Genomic DNA, 14,643 nt, shown 5'->3' with positions numbered 1-14,643 from the left:
ATCAGCTAGTGACGATGTATTTTCAAAGCCAACTCAGAAACAAAAAAGAATAAAAACAAAAACATCAACAATACCTTTAGAAACGCTAATGCAACCAATTAGAGATTTATTCAATTCCGAAAAACAAATGTTAACTTTCGAGGAAACAGTTGATTTACTTGAGAACACTCATGGAACAAAAGATGTTCTCAGCGTTATAAATAAATATACAGTAGATATTCCAAAACTTAGAAAATTCTTATCTAAAATTCATTCATATACATCCGAGCGCTCATTAAAATTGAAATGTACAAAGTTAAACAAAAAAATTACGAGACAGCTTACAAAAGGCAACTACGAGGATGAAGAACCTGACACGGATACATCGACTGAATTATCCCAGGAGCTGAACATTCAATAATTATAAATATAACATTTAATTTGTTACAATTCAATATAAATGGGTTTTATACCCATTACTAAATATACTTCCATCAACAAACTTTTAAAATTTTCTAAATCCTATCATACTTATATTATACAGACGCTTCTAAAACACCTACTGGAGTTAAGGCAGCTGTCGTTACTCCAAATAGTACACTTGAGTATAAACTACCATCCTTAACCTGTATATATACTAGCGCGCTATACGTTATCTGTCAAGCTCTAGTTTATATTAACTTCAGTAATATATCCAATGCTCTTATAATTACCGATTCCCTCAGTTCAAACAATACCATTAACCAACTGTACACAAAACATCCAATTGCTCTCCTTATTAAAAAAGAAATAAGTTATCACACAGAACAACAACCATACTGTACAATCTCTATAGGTTCCTTCACATCTTGGCCTTCAAGGAAAGGAAGAAGCGGATCGTACAGCCTAACAAGCAAGGAACAGTGAAACCGCAAGTGTAGTGACAAATGTAGTTCTTAATGATTTAAAATCATTGATTAAAGTGACAGTTGAAAATCTGTGGCAAAATCAGTGAGACAGTTCAACATCAAAACTTCGCGAAGTGAAAACATTATTTATAAAACCGTGGAAATCTCAAATTCCCAACAGAACTCATCAAGTCATTGCTACTCGTCTTCGTCTAGGACACATAGTTGTACTTACCACGGACATACAATTGGTCACACTGATCCCATTTTATGTGACAAAAGTAATATTCCACTAAGTGTTAAGCATGTACTTGTAGAGTGTCCAAGATACCAGTTGTAGAGACAGACCAACCACATCATCGGATCAACAAGTGAAATTCTTAGGAGAAAATTGTAAAATCGAACATTTGGTAAAACTCTTTAAAGATATCAATATATTTAACAAAATTTAACATTTGCAAGTAAACCATCTCATGTATATGTATATATGTCGCTAATAACCTCAGAGGTTGATGCGACTATTTGTAAAATAAAAAAAAAAAAAAAATCTTATGCCCTGTGTGGACCTCGCTGACATTCACAACAGTAACACAAGTAATATATATATATATTATATAATATATCATATAATATATACCATATACCAGAGCAGACACAGCCTCATCACCTCGTTGCCTAACCGGGAGTGGTTTTCAAAAACTAAAAAAAAATTATTCGAGCTCTAGGCTCAGCAGATAGGCATCTGCTTCAATTCCACTAAACGCCTAGCGAGTTTCAGGGAATTTTTATTGGCAACGGTTCAGCAAAAGTGAGGATTTAGAATCTCCATTCTAAATACCTCAATGAGACAGAATGTACTCATTTGTCTCAAGTCGAGATCGGTAACTTTACGTTAAACGTCTCACAGGGAATATACTCACTTCAACAACTAGACTAAAAAAGGGTATAAAACAAGGACTAAAGACGACATACTAAAATCAAAGAAGATGTCTATTTCTTATCAAGACTAAGGAAAATAAAAAAAAATTAAGGGGAACAGAGAATAGGGAATCAGGACTAAGGGGATGACACATTATCTTCATCAGATACAAAAGGTTTTAAATCTTTAACATGCCATTTACCAAGATCAGAACCGTTTAAATCAGAGAGACGATACACCACTGGTGATAACTTTTCTCGGACTGTAGCTTCAATGTACCTTGGTGCTAGTTTAGACATAAACTTGTTAGCTGCATTAGACAGGACTTTATTCCTTTTCCATACTTTATCTCCTACTTGGAATTGGACTTCTCTTCTTCGTAAGTTGTAATTTCTAGTGTTACGTTCATATCCTTTTCGAAGATTAGCCCTGACTTTTTCGAAGACTTGACTTAATCCTTTTACTTCTGAAGCGTACATATCACGGTTACCAGGAATAATTTCTAGATCTTGGTTCCATTGATCTTTTTGATCAATACCATAGTAATTTCCACTCAGGGGAACATGACGGCCATAATTAAGGAAAGCTGGGGTATATCCAGTTACTTCATGCTTTGCGGTGTTAATAGCTTGTCTTATCTTTGCTAAATTCTTGTCCCAATCTACGTGGTTTTTTACATACATACGGATTGCTGTTCCAATAGTTTTATTATTCCTTTCCACAAAATTACATTGTGGTGCATACACGGGGCTAAACCATACTTTCTGAACATTATACCTACTACAGAGATTAATTAGAAGAGGGTTGTTCAGATTTGAGGCATTATCACAAATCACATACTGGGGAACACCAAACATCAGGAAGACATTATCTTCCAAAAATTCAACTATACTCTTAGCTGTAGCCTTCCTCAAAGGATGAACTAAGGTATATTTACTAAACCAATCAGCAACCACTAATAACCACGTATAACCTTTTTTAGAACGAACAAAGGGACCAATCAGATCAACGGCAACTATCTGCCAGGGGAATTGAGCTTCTCTTTGCTTACCCATTTTACCTAATGGAGCATGATTTGGTGCTTTCTGAGCACCACACACTCTACATGATCTGACAAACTTACGCACATCACAACGCATTTTGGGCCAATAGTACCTTTCTTGAATACGGGACAAAGTTTTATAGAATCCAAAATGAGCACATGTAGGTGGCTCATGACAAGATTGCATAACTTCTAATCTTTGGGGTTTGGGTACTAAAATTTTCCATTCAACATCATTAGTCTTGAAAGAATTTGGGGATGGGGCATACTTGTAGATAAAATCATTTTCCACTTTCCATTGTGGAAAATTATCAGGGGAACGGAGTATCTTCGATCTTAAATCATCGAACAAGGGTCTATTCTATCAATATCTATTTCTAGATAATTAACATTTTGGGTATCATTGGTATGAGCTCTATTTTGAGTGCAACTGCCGACTGGTTGCACACTACCTAGTCTTTTTTGACACATACAGGAAGAAGTGCTCACACCTCTCTGACCACAATGAGAACAAAATATTTCTCTGTATTTACAATCACGAGAAACATGATTGGGCTTACCACAAAAACAACAAAAAATTTTTCTAGGGCTTCTTTGTGTTTGGTAGGGAGGGGATTTCATCAAAGGAGATGGATAAGAAGAAGACTGATTTCTGTGGGGTGGATAAGAAAAAGAAGACTGATGTCTTTCTGGTGGATAAGAAGACTGATGTCTTTCTGGTGGATAAGAAGACTGATGTCTTTCTAGTGGATAAGAAGACTGATGTCTTTCTGGTGGATAAGAAGAAGATTGATGTCTTTCATCAGTATCTACTGGAGGATTGGGTCTCTCATTTCTCTGTCTGGAATTGGTATTGGATTTCTTAAAAGGACGATCTTGCTTTTCTGGTTTGTCTCTTTTGGGGTTTTCAGGCTTGTCTTGTTTATCAACTACCTGAAGATTCTCTTGGGGTTTCTCTGTATCTTCTAATGAGATACCAGCAAGACCTTTTGTAGTTTGAAGCAGAGGCAAAACATTTTGCTCCAAACGTTTAACAATAGAGACTAAAATTTCTACAGTGGGAAAATCTTGAAGGGCTATGAGTGGAATATAATCCACTAAAATATTTTTTCTTAAGATTTTAACTCGTTGGGCTTCAGATGGGTACTCTTCCAAACGTCTAAAGAGATTCTCCATGATTGAGGAATAAATAGTGATCGACTCAGACTTTTTTTGTTTTCGACTTTTAATATCGTCGAAGAGATTATCATTATAATCTGGGGGTAGGAAAGCAGTTTTGAGTAAGGTTACCAACTCGTTCCAACTGTAAACTGTATTTCTAACACTTCTATACCAAATAGCAGCGTTTCCGTCAAATAAGTCAAAAGCTGATCTAAACAGGACATCATGAGAAATATTTCTGGACCTAGCAGAATCTCTTATTTTTTCTAAAAATGTGGGAAGGGCTTTACTCTCACCATTAAATTTGATATTTAAATCAGAAACTGTAACAGGAGTTGAAACTTGTATAATAGGGGTCGAAACTGAACTAATAGGGGCAACAGGGACTGAAGTTGTATCACTAGTCGATGGGATGGACATATTATCGGATGTCTCTTCCTTTTCCAAGACATCTCCTGTCAACATCAATAAATCCATTTTATAGTTTTGAATAACTTCTTTTACATTTTCACCTACATTGTTAGGGAAATTTTCTAATCTGAAATCCAGATGAGTGGACCTTGTTTTGAAACGAGCAAAGTCAGCTTTTGTTGACTGTGCATCCATCGTTTTTGCAATATTTTGCAAATCTTTGAGTATTGCCTGAATTACAGGTAACTCTTTATCAGGATCGACTACATTTTTAGTAAAATCGATGGCAGATGAGGTAGTCTCTTTACTTAACTGACCTCTCAATAACTTACGTTTTTCCTCAACGTTTTTATTTTGTACCTTAAAACCTCTTATGAACAGTTCATAAGATAACTCTTCTGTTTTCAGATCATTTACCTGGGTAGACTTCATTTTTAAAACTGGGGTGAAAGTAACACGCAAGGGAAAGACAGAAGGGAATAGTAGAAAATATGATTTTCAACAAAGGACCGTTTTTATTTATCAAACGAAAGCAAACGTCACCTGTCCAACGTGACCGGATCCCAAATCACCAGTCTTGTCACAGCTTCTGCTCTTGGCCTACAATCATTCAGTAAATAAAAGAGGGGTCAATGAACTATTTGTCAAAAATTCACACTCTCATACTAACAGGGAACAACAGACTCAAAAATTTTAGACACAACAGGGATATTCAAACACAAACAATATTGAAACTTGCTTCTCGAATGAGCTTACACAGGAAACACCAACAATGGTTCTTGTTCCGATAATTAATGGAAGTGTTCCTAGACAACTAAGCACGCTTCCTCTATCACGAGTATTACACTTGTGATGTATTCTGGTACAAGAAGGGAAAGACAAATATTAATCGGACTGACCAACTCCTTTACTTTACGGGTAGGCTCCGACTAATTCACAGATAGGCTCCAAATAATTTACACGTAAGCTCCAACTAACCTTTGGTATCCTTATGACACTGACAAAGCTAGATTAGTTGAGAAAAAAAATAATGGGACTAAAAGCTCAAAGGGAAACTACCAGACTATACACATATACTCAAACGACGAACAAAAAAAATCACAAAATCAAGTTATTCTGTAAAAAATTGTCATCAATTATGAATAAATGCACAAATATAACAATAAAGTTATACTTTTTAAATAGTTTCAATATTATAATGTTCAACACTACTTATATAGACTACCTGTCTATATTATACTCATCAATATTTAGAAAAAATTCAAATAATGCTTTCACCATGGGTACTGTATCAACATCTACCATAAATACATACATAAAAATAATGTTGATACACTACTATGAGTACATATTTACACCTATTAAAAAATTTATACCACTTCGTAACATTAAAAAAATGTAGGGGCTCTTTCTAGGCTACCGACATAAGTTTTTGGACTAAACTACGTTAGGATACTGATATGATAGTATAATCGATATCAAATCTGGGGCAAAAAAATAATTTAGGTTGAAAAACAGTTGGGACTAGTTAAAAAAATAAACTGTTTGGGAACAACTTAATGATAGGACTGGGGATGAAAAGACGACAGATTTGTAGCTTGATACGTTGGGTGCTATTTGTAGCTCGACACTTTGGGCGCCATTTGTAACAATTTCCAATGGAGCCGGAAGCAGGCTAAAAAAAAATGAGTCGAGCTCACACGTTGGGCGGCATTTGTAACAATTAGAAATGGGGTGGAAGAAGAGTTCTAGTAGGATGAATACTATTTCTTAAATAGAAAGGGGTCTGGAGAAAAATTAGGGGATATTTCTAAAAGCTACTTGCTGCGGCAGCTCATGGTTGTGCGGTGGCAGGTCATAGGTTCGTTTAAGGAACTAGGGAGTATCAACTACTATTACCAAATGAAATAAGAGTACTTACTCAGATATCCTAGGGTGTTTACATAGAAATGATCCTGGATATATTTTGTTTGAGGGCGCCTTACCAGGAGTTTCTTTTATACAATCCAATATTTTCTTAATATGTATACTCTAAAATACTTTTAAATGTGTGGTTAAAATTTTGCTAATAGGTAGTTATAAATAAACAGGACAAATAAAATTACATATTTATTAAAAACTTTTCCTCAAAAAACAAAACAAAATTAGAGTTTATAGGTTACATTGGCGATATTTACCTGTGACTAAAATATATCGACTTTCTATAAAATAGATATGGTGCACCAAAAAATAAGCAAATTTATTGTTTATTGACTTGATATCTGACACATTTAAAATATAGCATTTATATTATTAAAAAGGAAAAATGTTTATTTTTACTGAAACTTGAAAATAACAACTGTCAGTTACGTCACTTGTCAAATATCATTCCAAAAATATTTATGTCTCAATTAATTTTTATATGGTTAAATCACAATTTTGATTTAACAATCATTTTTATAATGATGGAAGCAAATATCTTTCTGATCCAATCAAAAGTTTACTCGCTATATTTTTATTTTTAAATTCAAAAAAAAATTATTTATATTTATCAAAAAAAATTACTTTAATCCTTGAATCTAAATTTTTAATTAAAATAGTCACTATACCTTAAACTTTGAAAATATTCATCTCACAACATTACTTCACCATCGGAAAGTTTTGACAGATCACTCATACGTCACCATACGTCACTCGACGGATGACTGGAAAATTCCACTGGTATGGTGGATATGTAGGTATTATACCATAACAAACAGGAAAATGCTAATTTACCTCTAGTTTTCTAATCCAGGAAACTTAGGTTTAATCCATTACCATGTAACCATAACCAGTATTATTATAACAGCTCACCGGCTTCATAAAGGATTAAATACGCCATACCATAAGTTTACAAAGCGTATAAACCAAAAATTCACTAACCAACAGAACTGCTACACTATTAAATGATCAAACCATTAATTATCTTCACCAAAAGAACTTTAATATATCCCAAATTTAACTTGGAAATTCTTTTGTGGAACAAATATATGCCGGTTAGAATCTAACTTTTTGACATGTTTATCGGTCAAAAACTATATTGAGACCCCCGTTCTTTGCAATACAATCTAAATCTTCCCATCGATGTCGAACTAAACTTCGGTTTTTCGTTCGTCGAAGCCAATCACGACTCACGATTTTTTACTTGACATTTGAATAGGCCAATGATTGCTTTCTGGATCTGTCATAATTCTAGAATATGATTATGACAAATACGCAGTTATACACAATACAAGAAGAATGCTTGGAAAATTACCTCCAACACGCATTTCCTCTAAGAATATAACAAGGTATTGTGAAACAGTTCATAGGCGGGTTATAAATTTTTATTTGACTTGAATTTCTATAAAGAACTGACAAAAATATTTGGATTTACTTAGAAACGGATTGTAAAAACTATATAAATTAATATATTTATATTTCCGCTGGTTTTATAAATGTTATAACATTTTTTTTTTTGGTTTAACTTTTAATTTAGTGAACTAAAGAAATTTATTGAAAAGAAAGATATTAACAGGAAACCTATATCCTACAAACCATGGAGAAATAGGTAGGAGAAAACTGTTTTTAAGTATTGCAAAGCACACGTTCAGATAGTTAGAGATTGAGAAGAACGTGTAAGAAACTCAATCAATTTAATTATGGTCTTGACTATAACATCCCATACTAACGCATCGACCAATGCAGTTTCGCAGATGTTATGTCTTTATAAATCAATCAGATGAATTAAAGTACTCATCTATGACAGTAAGCGGGTATATAATTATTTTTATAACTGTGACAAGCAATTTAACAATGAGTTGCAATATGTTAAAGAACGTGCCTACTAGTTCCAACAGTAGATCGATAAATTTATTAGTGCAAGAACTATCATTTATTTTCTTCATTAAACTATTGTAAGTCTGTTTAGCATTTTCAAAAGATGAATCGTTTTTATTATTAGTTTTAAATTTGTCTCTAAAATAACTACCCGTACATAATGATACCGATGTCATCAACGGCATAGCTCGTGTGTATATGTGCCGCAAAATTCTGGGTCGATGGCTTGACGAACTGACATGTACCGGATAGAACGCCGATCTTCCCGTTCTTCTTATAGTATCTGATATTATCGACATTAAGCACTTCTGCATCATCGAAATATCCGGCAATATCGTACACGTAAATTGGTAATGACAGTTTATCGTGGACACGCTTAGCGAGATCGAGATGAATTTCGAAAGATTTTCTCACAAACGCTGATTGAAATTTTGAAGTTTCGATTTCAGTCATAACTGCTAATATAAACACAATAACAATTAACTTACTTTTGACACTAATAAATGTCATCACCAAATTTTATTCTATAAGTAAAATTATATTTTTCATAAATCCCTTGACAATTAATTTTAATCTTATCCAAATTTTGTTTAAATTTTTGTTCAGAAAGTATATTTTTATTAAAAAGTTCAAGATTTTTAAAATAGTCACCACTCGAAATAAAGTACAGACCCTCGTCTATGCGAGAGTAAAATCCAAATTTATAATAATGAATCTCTGGTAGTGTATTTAAAATAATATAGGAAGAATTTTTCAAAAATTTGTCGAATTTCCGACGCGGTCTGTTAGCAAGTACAGATTTATTACAAATGATATTGTGTCTCTGTACAATATTTTCGAAAGCATTAACAAAGTAGTTCCAATCGGTTGTCTCTTTAATTATGTTCACAGCGTATTCAGTTAAATCGTCATACAACTCGCAAACTTGTGGAACCCTAGATGGTAACTCCATTCAAATCCACAAAATTCCAGTAAAATAGTATAAACACCGTCAAAAGAAACGATGTTTTAAAGACGACATCGACTCCAAACTACACCTGGAAAAATGATTCAATAAAACGTGATTGTGACCTGAGTTACCAGTCCTATCGAACGAATCCACTTCACCATACAATTGGTTATGCAAAGGTTCAAAAGAACGAAACAACCATGATCACACGGTTTGTCATGCTAAACGAAGAGAAGATGCAATGATAAGGTGGGCTATAAATTTTTATTTGACTTGAATTTCTATAAAGAACTGACAAAAATATTTGGATTTACTCAGAAACGGATTGTAAAAACTATATAAATTAATATATTTATATTTCCGCTGGTTTTATAAATGTTATACCTTAACCCAACTTACGGGTTCTGTTCCTGGTGGAATGTCTTTAATTTTAAATTCCAGAGTTCGCCCCAGGACGCCGAATTTACGGATTTTCTTAACATTGTCTTTAAGAATAAGAAATTTTTCCATTATAAAATTTAAATGTATAAATCGAAAAATATAGATAAATATATAGTACTAAAAACAAAAAAAAATAAAATTTCAAAAATCTTCCGAATTTAGAACTAAAAACTCTAAACTCTAAACTAAAGACTATAAATTTTAAAATTTTCAGAAATCTGAATAAGAAATCCAAAATTTTCAAAAACTACAAATTTTCAAAATCCAAAATTTTTCAAAATATCACTCACCAGAGCACACGTCTGAACGCTAGGAATATCTGAAACAGAATGGTATTATAAAAGGCTTCTCAAATGTACAGATTTGTGCTTATTATTTCATAAGAATCAATGTAAAAGTGCTACATTTAAGACATTTATTGAACTTGGTTGCATATATATCAGCTTATATAGATTTTGCATGTAAACAGCTAAAATCTTACCCCTCCACCACTTCTATCACTAACACTCTTGACTACCCCAACAAGTCTTCATTCATCGAATAACAGGGAAAGCAATCACATCAGCAGTATGAACCAGCACATTCAGTTAAACCTGATTAAGACATGTATCGAGCAAGAATTTATTCGAGCCAACTACGCAGGTGTCTGTTTACCGGCTAGTTTAATCTTTCATGAAGTTGCCAGGCAGTATGGAATAACTACAAACGTGGTAGTAGGTACAAAGTTCTACTCAAATGGACTTATAAATACACCCCATTTTTGGAATGAACATAATGAAATAGTATACGACCCAACAGATGCAATTACAAAACATTATCTACCACATCAAATGGAATTTACATTGAAAAAAGGAATGTTTATATGTAAAAGCGGCGAACATAAAAAAATGGTAGATATTTATCGTGATTTTAGGAAAAGCAAATTGACTACAGCATATTTTAAAGAGGCTCCAGCATACCTACTGGAAATACGAAAAAATATTTTTATTACTGTAGCAAAAATAAATAAATTTTAGAAGTAATTGTTTTTTTTTTGCAACTCAGTTCTTGAAATAACCTACTGGAGAAGAAAATGTTCTAATAAAATACCATCCTGAACACTTTTTAACAATATTTGATCGTAAACAAAGTTTATTACCATTATAAAATCACGATGTGAATAAAAAAGCATTATCCAAACAAAAGCGAGAATTTTTAAAATGAGGCCTTAATTCTACAAGAAAATTAATCATTATTTACAAAATAATATTACGTATTTAAATAATGCAAAAATAAAAGAATATGATAATTGACTACAGCATATTTTAAAGAGGCTCCAGCATACCTACTGGAAATAAAAAAAATATTTTTATTACTGTAGCAAAAATAAATTTAGAAGTAATTTTTTTTTACATCTCACTTCTTGAAATAACCTACTGGAGAAGAAAATGTTCCAATAAAATACCATCCTGAACACTTTTCAACAATATTTGATCGTAAACAAAGTTTATTACCATTATAAAAACACGATGTGAATAACAAGCATTAACCAACAAAAAGCGAGAATTTTTAAAATGAGGCCTTAATTCTACAAGAAAATTAATCATTATTTACAAAATAATATTACATATTTTAAATAATGCAGAAATAAAAGAATATGATCAAACCTGAGAAAGAATGATGGATAGATGATGTATAAAAAAATCAAATACGAGTCCTCTAAATATTTTCAAAATAGTACTTACTTTTTTTAATTTTTATTTGTACCACAAATTTTTCTTGTAACACAACACGCTTTCACAAGTTTGACTGTAGACTGTAAGTATAACAGAATGTGTTAACTTGTTTAAATAGACAGGCTGGTGTGACGTGTACAAGCTATCGCAGTAACTTTGCGGGGTGTCGGTGGGGACCGATGGCGTCATTTCAGTTGCATGATCTTGTAACATATTTTATCAATTAAAAATAACAACCCTAGCATTCTACGCAAAAATAATATTCGAGATTACGAATAACAAGCTTAGACACACCAAAAAGGAAATTTGCACGTGTTTCTCGACGACCCAAAGTAACACTAGTCGTCGGAAATGCGTATCCGGTGATGTCACGGCAATATTTTTTGTATTTTCTGCCGAGGGTAGAATGCATTTTATAAGTTTTTAATTTTCTGGTATTACGCTATTGTTGTGGATAAAATATAATGTTGATTAAAATCAACAAGTTTTCAAAAATTTAATGAAAAAACATAAAATAAAACCCCTACTCTGTTTTCACTACCATGAAAGCAGCCATGGCTGAACGCGTCATAAGAACGTCGAAATCCAAACTTTACAAGTGTTTCAGCTTACACGGTATTTACAACTGGATTGACATATTACCCACAGTTACGTCTGAATATAACAATACAAGCATTCAAAAACGGGGGTACAAACCATCACAAGTCGACAAAACCAATGAAAAGGAGATTTTAAAAACAAGTTTACACATTTAAAAATCGCAGGTCCACGAAAATTTAAAGTTGGTGACATTGTACGCATCAGCAAAACCAAAATGTTATTCGACAAGGGATATGGTCCAAATTGGACAACAGAATTATTCAAAGTTACCAAAATCAATATTACCCTGCAACGTACATGCTCGAAGACATGTAAGGTGCACCGATCAAAGGAGGCTTTTACGATGAAGAGTTACACCAAAGAGTCAATCCTGCTATTTACTTAGTTGAAAAAGTTTTACGTCGTAAAGATAAAAAATATACGTCAAATGGCTTGGTCTTGATACAAAACATAATAGTTGAATTGATAATGATGCTGTCATCTAAAAGGTGGGGAACAAAAAGTACGTAACATGCAAAAAAAAACGCCGCATTAAAACATTTTACCGTTAACATAAAAAGAACAAAATACTTTACAAGCTTTTGCGACCAAGCGCTTCCTACCACTTCAACTTAAATCAATTAAGTCTTTGATCTGCACAACATTGTTGTCCTGTCTTGTATATATTCTTCCGTTCCTACACCAAACTGCTTGATTGCCATATTTTTGCTTAGCAGCACGTAAAAAGTTGATAACAGTGAGATGTTAAGTTTTCGTTAACAAATATATTAGAATGAAAGTAGCTTTTTTTTTTTTTTTTTTTTTTTTTTTTTTTTTTTTTTTTTTTTGCCTATTCTAAAATCATAATATTTCCCACGGTGAACATTTAATTTTCATGGTGTCATTAAAAACGGTCATCACTTTCGATAATAAATTTTCACCCTCTTCTTCTTCTTTGAGCCCTATAATGCTAATACTACTTGGTCCGAACTACTGTTCTATATCTTCTATTTTAGCCTTTGTAAATGTGATTTCTAATTTATTAGAATTTACGGGGGTTCTAATGTTGACAGTTTTGTACTTACTTCATTTAGTGTTTTTTTCTAGTTTATTTAGTTGTTCCTCTACTTTGGTGGATAAAATAGGTGCCAGCTTAAGGAAATTAAAAGAGGAGTATTTTTACCGCACACACCTCGGGTAATCATATAAGACCCAGTTTGATGGGTTTACTTAACCGCATGCACGCCAGTGGTAAATATAAAATTTTTATTCGTATGTCAAAATGCGCAATAACTGCCTCTTAAAACCTACCAAATTTCATTTGCATATCTTAAACGATGTTAGAGAAATGAATCGTTTTGTAAGAAAAAAATTCATCATCCCGTATCTCGGGGACGAAGCATTTGCGGACATAGTTTATCAGGCAAACGGTCATTAATTTTTCATGCAGAATTACCCTTGAAAGTTTGTCACACTTATTTAGAAACACCCTGTATTGATAAAAGAACATGGCTAGTTGTTAAAGGACCTACCTTTTTTTATTATCCAGCATAAGCGAATAAATAAAAAAAAATCAGAATGTTCAGAAAACCTGGGGCTATAGTTGGATTTTAATTTCAAAAAATATTTTTATAAAAGCCTAGAATATTCCACAGAGTGCTGTAACATTGAAAAAACAGTTGGCTTGGTACACCCTGTATACAATGAAAATTTACCTGTCTGGCAACAAAAGTATTAGAACGATATTGTTAAAGAATAAGGCTATAATGTGTTAAAAATTACTTAATTCGGACAACAGGTTTAGGAGATACGAGACATCAAAGACGACCAATTTTTTTTGGGTGTCCGTTTTCATTGATTGTGAGAGTATTTAAGAAATTCGTAATGGAAAAAATGGAGCATGCACAGTAGAGCACCAAAATACTTACCTTTCAAATTTAGGCTCCGAAATGTTTAGTTTACTAAGTAGAAAAATACGATTACCTTTTGGACCATAACTGCTTCAATTTTAAAAAAGGTATCACAACTTATAAAAATCCATTTTGAAAGGTAATTAAAAGAGCGTTTTCAACTTTTTCACTATTGTAGCGAAAAACCATTTATTTTGAAACGGTGAGTGAAGGGTCAAAGGGCTCGAGAGCGGTTGTGGTTCGCATGCACTTTAATCAATCATATCTTCGTCAGTTTGTGTGTGTAAAAGGAAATACAGCAAACCAAATTTAAAAAACTTATCTTTTTTTTTATTTTTACGTATTATTTTTGAGATATTATGAAAAGGTGTTTTTTTTTTGTAAATTCCATCTCTCCCAATATCGTGATTTAAAAAAAAATATGTGTTCCAAGTAGCAAAACTGATAGAATCCATCAAAACTTTTCTTATTAAAGTTTATTCTAGACGGAATACAATTAATTTACATTTTGGTGTAAATGGCACTTATGAAATCCATTGATTTAAAAAGAATTAGATGTCTCTCTTTTCATTACAGCTCAGTCATTTTTACGTACAAAAGACTTTTAACAGTGCTCATTTTTAAAGCTTATTTTAAGCAGTATAAAATCCTTTCTTAATAGCATGCATAAAATTTATTCGCTCTCCACTAGATGAGGTTGAGTACATCGAATAAATTTCACACAAAATAAAAAAAAAACGGTTTTGATCCTCAAAATCTCGCTTAATATTGCGCTTAGAACACTCTTTTAAAAAATCCTATTTGTTCATTTTT

This window comes from Diabrotica virgifera, chromosome 9 (genome assembly GCF_917563875.1).
Source record: "Diabrotica virgifera virgifera chromosome 9, PGI_DIABVI_V3a".
Lineage (NCBI taxonomy): Eukaryota > Metazoa > Arthropoda > Insecta > Coleoptera > Chrysomelidae > Diabrotica > Diabrotica virgifera.
Note: the sequence above shows the minus strand (reverse complement) of the source record.